Raw genomic sequence first — 6,880 nt, 5'->3', positions numbered from 1 at the left:
GTGTTTGTTAAATTGAGGAGTGACAGGGCGCAAGACTAAGGGCATCTTTTTTTTTTTAATGGGGGCCACCACAACAGAACAATGACCAAGTTAAGCAGCGTTGGTGGTGTTAGATTTGTAGCAGATGTAATAATGTAGAATTCGTAGGTGTTAAACTGTTACTGAAGATGTCAATGTATCTCAGTTCCACCACATAGGTTAATGTTGTAGACACCGCAGTGAAATAAAAAGAACATGCGTGACAGGACTTGTCATTGTTGGCCATGGCGAGAGGCCCTGTCATTTCTTTTTAGGAGGCATTGATGATAGGAAGTATTTTCCTTTTTAACAACTTTAAATTCATAAAGCAAATTTAAGCTATGCTCTATTGTAAGAAAATACATAATATACATATTTGCGTTTCAAAAAGTTATGGTTTAAAATATATACATATATTCCGCTGTACTGTATTCTATGCCTGTTGTCTGTACTCTATGTAGGTTGTTACCTTCCTTTTAGCAGGTCTTGGACATTCTGATTGGAGTGCAGTAAAGTTGGCTAGTATACAGTTAGTGGAACCTAATACAAAGAACACTGTACATTAATCAACCCTCCAGTTTCTCTACATTCCAAATGCATGACAGGCATCAGACACTGACCATATACAACTTGAAACCTGTGCTCAGTGACATCTGTCCAAAACAACACAGAAGCTCCAAAATGGACTGAATATTCTAAAATGAAAATGTAAGGTATCCCATTGGAGTGTCCAAACTTGAATGACCTATCCATTGAAAGAGAAAGATATGGTAATACATGTGACAATAGTTCAGGCATACTGTATTTGAAAACCCTGAAATAGTTAGCAGTTTTAAATTACATTTTCAAAGGTTTTATTTTATTTTTATTTATTTTTTTGTAGTTTTCTATATTTTCTGTGTTAAGGTGATTTGGGCTTCAGGTACTGATCTTCTGTCCTATATGCCTGCCATAGACATGAAGCCCAGGCTAGAACTTAGAAAATATCTGTACAGATACAAGAGCACAGCACCACCTAATGCACAGCTGTGTATTGCCAGTAATACAAAAAGAAGCGTGAACCTTTGTGTATGTTTTCAGCAGATGGCGTTGGCTCATTCTTTCATAAGGACACGTTGGCTGATCCAGTCTTAGTTATATACTGTACTGTATGTCATATATACTGTACTGTATGTCTTATATACTGTACTGTATGCCTTATACTGTACTGTATGTCTATGGCAGGCAGCTAGAACAGAAGAACAGCTCCTGAACTCATACAGGAGTCAAAGCCCCTCAACACAATGAAGACATTCGTGAAGTACTACTCAGAAAGATTGCAAACATCAAGAAAATGGAAAGGGATTTTAAATCAGATTTGAAGTTACTTCTTTGAATAGTTCCAGGCTTAGAATCTAGTAATACGCACTTACCTGCTTTTGTCTTCTAAGACCATTAGAGAAGTATTTGTGGTGAAATTAATAGAAACAGGTTTTTTGGGGGGGGTTTTATCTCTGAAAGCTGCTGTAGCTTGCCTGTCAAAAATATGCTACATTTATTTGCCTGTTTAATTGAGCAGTTTTGAGGGGCACAATACCTAGATGGCACTTCTAATAGAATACCAAGATGGTGCTTGTCAAGGCAGGTTACATTTAGTTAAAACATATTTTGAAAGCTAATAAAGTAAAAACAGGATACCATGGTATCTGGATCAACTAATTAAATATCCAACCCTCAATGCAGGCTTTAACGAAGTTCATATTTTTATAACAGTTGATTCACAAAAAAAAAAAAACTGTACCTTTTGGTAGGTTTTGGATCTCTTTTGGTCGATTCCGTGCTTCTTAGTGTTATACTGCAACAATGGCTTGGTTTACATGCACTTGAAAATAAACTCTACAGTTATGACTGTGTGACGTTGTCACGCAAATATATTGTGAAACAGCACGAATTTAAGGGCAGGGTCAATTGCTTTCTCATGATAAAAATAGCTGTAAAAACCCATGTAAACTGGAGCAGGAATCGTGCTTGTTGCTCACGAGGTTTCAGCAGTCACGATCCCGTTCTTCTGACTTAATATCACGTAATCTCCAGCAGAAAGGCCGTACAAAACATAGACCAACCCCAACAAACACACACACACACACACCCCAACCCACACACACACACCCACACACACACACACGCACACACCCCAACCCACACACACACACACACACACACACACACACACACACACCCCAACCCCCCCCCCCCACACACACACACACACACACACACCGCACACACACACACACACACACACACACACACACCCCAACCCCCCCCCCCCCCACACACACACACACACCCCACACACACACACACACACACACCCACACACACATACACACCCCACACACACACACACACACACACACACCCCACACACACATACTAATAAAGTACAGCAAACAGGTCGTGAGGAAAACTGTCATGGCTTGTGCATGTAAACGCTGCCATTGTTGCAGCATTTCCATAGGTTTCATTTTAAACCTCTTTTTATTTTATTTATTTATTTATTTATTTTATTTAGTCGTCAATTGTGCGCTGCCCAATGTTGATGTGCAAGTTGGTACAGCATGCAATGCTGGCAGGTCAAGCAGCACAGAGCTGGGAGTCACATGAAACATTTATAATCCATGTAGTGAACCACTGCACAACCACTCACAGTTGGCTCAGTACCATTCAGTAACAATGCAAGTTCCGACTGCAGTTTTAAATGTACAGCCTTTCAGGCTGCAGCCCACTGATCTTACAAATTCCAGCGCTCATACATGCCTTAAGGTATAAGAGAGCTAAGCTTCAAAGCTAGCCGCAGTGGACGAGTCCACACCACAAAGCACTGCACAGTTCAGACAATCACCATTCTCTGCTTGATAAGCAGGTAAGCAGTGAGGTGTGCTTGCAGAGCTGGGAGTGCTAGCTCTGTCTTGCTGCTGTATAGACAATCTCTCACCTTTTATGATCATCTTTTGATCCAACTCCTTGTCACCCAACTTGAATCATAATAAGAAGCTGCAACTGTTTGTCACTAGGCTAAAGATCAGTCTCGAGAACCCTACAGTATGTGCTTGTACACCACCCCAGATCTCATTCACCCTCGTCCAGTTAATTTAACATCAGTCTTGAGAACCCTACAGTATGTGTTCGTACACCACCCCAGATCTTATTCACCCTGGTCCAGTTCATTTAACATCAGTCTCGAGAACTCTACAGTATGTGCTCGTACAGCACCCCAGATCTTATTCACCCTGGTCCAGTTCATTCAACATCAGTCTTGAGAACTCTACAGTATGAGCTCGTATACCACCTCAGATCTTATTCACCCTGGTCCAGTTCATTCAACATCAGTCTTGAGAACTCTACAGTATGTGCTCGTATACCACCTCAGATCTTATTCACCCTGGTCCAGTTCATTTAACATCAGTCTCGAGAACTCTACAGTATGTGCTCGTACACCACCCCAGATCTTATTCACCCTGGTCCAGTTCATTTAACATCAGTCTTGAGAACTCTACAGTATGTGCTCGTATACCACCTCAGATCTTATTCACCCTGGTCCAGTTCATTTAACATCAGTCTCGAGAACTCTACAGTATGTGCTCGTACACCACCCCAGATCTTATTCACCCTGGTCCAGTTCATTTAACATCAGTCTCGACCCAACCCACTTCCATAATTTACAAAAGAAACATCTGATTGGTTAATTTACCTGTCTGTTTGTATAATATAGCCTCCCTCTAATTAAAGTATTGCCATATACAGTATACCATTATCCTAATTTAGACTACTCTGTTTTTTCATCAGAGTTTGTTGTGGTCCAGTTTTCCATGTCTATCTGTGGGTCTTTAATCGCAAGAATGATTTTAGGAATTAAGGCAGTTTGGTCAGGTTTTAAAGCAAAATGGTTGTGAAATTATTTACTATTCTGGTTCTTCCACTTTGACTTACCCATTACTATAATAACGTATTCTAGTGAAATATTCGCTATTTATTTCTTTGACATTACTGTTTCCTCTTTTCATTGTGTGCATGAGAAGAGGTACTTTTGGTTTTTTTTTCCCGCCTCAACAAATATATTAGAACCTGAGTTTGAGAGGGCTCTGACCACTGACGATTTATACAACTGCTATTTTGTCACAGCATTCAAAACATTCGGTCCATCGTGTGAACTAGAGATTGTATTTCAGTCAGCCACCCTGAGTAGTTTTTTTCATCACTTTCAAACTGAAGAGGCATTAGCCTGACCAGTAGGGGTCGCTGGAGAGCGATGAGGTGAACTATCACCAGACAACTGTCCACCATAATCCTGCAGGCCAATGAAACTGTAGGTTCCCTTTGAAGATCTGAACCTCTGTGTAGAAGGGTTTCGAACCCTGCTGGCCTTTTTCCTATTGCGCACCAAGAGGCACCTGCGACCGCCTTCCTGAGTAAATACGTGAGGTGAATAAACAAATAAAACAGCCATTTTCTCTCTCAACTCCTCTTAGCAAAAGCAAAAACATGGTGGAGATTGGGCCACAGCACTGGTGATTCATTTAATCCCCTTTCTATTACCCCTCTGAGAAGTGAAGATTAATGAGCATGTCTGAGCAGAGACACTCAGTGTTTCACCTAATTGCAGTCTTAACTCAACTAGGGAGTCTTTCAAAGGAGCCTCTTCTAAGATGGACGTACACTTAACCGGCAAGCCCAGACTGCTAGCTTTGTAGACAATCATGAGCGATACCTGATAGACGACAGAGTGGAATAACTTGGCTAAAGTTTGAAAAACGATATTTTCAAGATCTTGGGCTCAGTGTTGACAGTTGGAGTGACTTTTTTTTTTTTAAAACATCAAAACTACATGCACAAATAATATATAACAAATTTACCAGATATGTAGGAACACTATATAGGAAGACTAAGGGGTAGATGCAATCAAAGAATACAGGACCTGCATTGTTTCCCTCTTCCATGGCAACATTCATTGAAACGGTATATTTGTTTTAAGTTATTTGCTAATGCAGTGGGTTCCAGTGGGTTCCAGTGGTGTCCTCCTACTTCTGGAGTGATGATTGTATAGCATCATAGAACAGGGAACAAACGTGAGTCATAAAGCAGCACTTTATTTTTTTTCAGTGAATCTACCCAATACGCCTGGATCTAGTAGTCAAAAAACTACTTTACCCTTGCAGGTTATTCCAAACATGCTTGATACAAGATAACAATAAATGTGCACAAAGCTGAAACCTGCCGTGTTTGAATGCAATTGGGATTTCTTAACATTTTGATCTTGGGCCTGATTCACAAAGTTATTAGTAAAAACTTTTATTGACTGTAGTTAAAGAAGCCAACAATAGTGTAAAACCAGTTTGAATATTAAACTGGATACCGCTTGTGTTTCTTTCCCAACAGAAGGGAATGAACGGCACCTTCAATAAGCAGTTATCAGCAGCCCCTAATTTATTTATTTTTCAAATGGGTTGGTTACATACAAAACAATGACCTGTATCTGTGAAAGAGAAAGCCAGAGAGAAAGGGGGAGAAAGAGAGGGAGGGCAAAGGAGAGAGATACAACTTCCGACATCCAGTAATCCACAAAATTTAAAAGGGGAGCAATCCGAGACAATAAATCAAGTAAAAAAGGCTAGTGTGCTCCTGGGCTATTTTTAGGGGGAATTACAGGAATATTATAGAAAGGTATCTCTGAAGCAGAACATCATTATAATAATTGTTATAATCATTAATTTTCTGGAAAGAAGATCCATTTTTAGTTGTAGGTGTGCAACAATTCATTAATCACATTACATTGCAGTGCCTGAGTAAACAGCTTTTAATCATTGCCTTCAAGGACAAAAGGATTCAATTATATTTAAATAACTGTGGTGTTCTTTTCTTAGTCCAATATATATTTTAGTTGTCTAGTAAAACTGTAAGAGAATCAATGCGTTGGTATGATTTAGGGGTTCTGATGATTTAATGTGTTTTAATCTTCTTCGGTATCTCCTTATAATTATTTTGCCCAAAAAAACTTTCATAACTAATATCACATATTTTGACATTTGCAGCTGTTACCTCACACAGGTAACATCATTAAATATTTTAAAAATATAAAAGAACCAAGTTCGTATCTAAAGGTGTATTTGTAGAACACATTCTCCAAATTGAAATCATCATTTCCACTCCTGTCATTATTATTATTATTATTATTATTTATTTCTTAGCAGACACCCTTATCCAGGGCGACATACAATTGTTAGAAGATATTACATTATTATGTCATGTGACTGTCAAAACAAAGAATTGGCCTGGTATTCCGTGACCTGTGACATGGAGGTTTCCCACAATCCCCCTCGTGTCACATAGTTTATATGTATATTAATAGCCTTTATGACTCCCTTAGTTTATGAGATAAGGATTGGGAATGATGGAAAGATGGACTGGATGGTGTGACAGGGTAACCCCGCCCCTGTGTGTATCATATTATTTGTTATATTATTATTTAAACCGTATTGTTTAATTTTGTTAAAACACAGCGTTTTATTATTGTTTAAAGCCTGGATGGGGTTAAAATACCCCATTCAGATAAAATCGTGAGAATGCGTGGTCAAGAGCAAGTGCTTATTGATAAACTGGCTGTTGACCTTGCATAGGAGAAAACCCATGGCAAATGTGGTTGAGGGGTAAAGTAGGTAATTGATAGCCAGTTGACCACTCGGCCACAATATAAAAGACCTGCAGCTTTGGCTGAACGGGATGGGTTGTCCAGAGGAGGAAAGAGACAAGTAAGAACAGATACTGAAAGTAAACAATTGCTACTCGTGCTGGCATGATACTTGTTTGACTTAGTGTTTGCTTT

Source organism: Acipenser ruthenus, chromosome 8 (genome assembly GCF_902713425.1).
Source record: "Acipenser ruthenus chromosome 8, fAciRut3.2 maternal haplotype, whole genome shotgun sequence".
Classification (NCBI taxonomy): Eukaryota; Metazoa; Chordata; class Actinopteri; order Acipenseriformes; family Acipenseridae; genus Acipenser; species Acipenser ruthenus.
Note: the sequence above shows the minus strand (reverse complement) of the source record.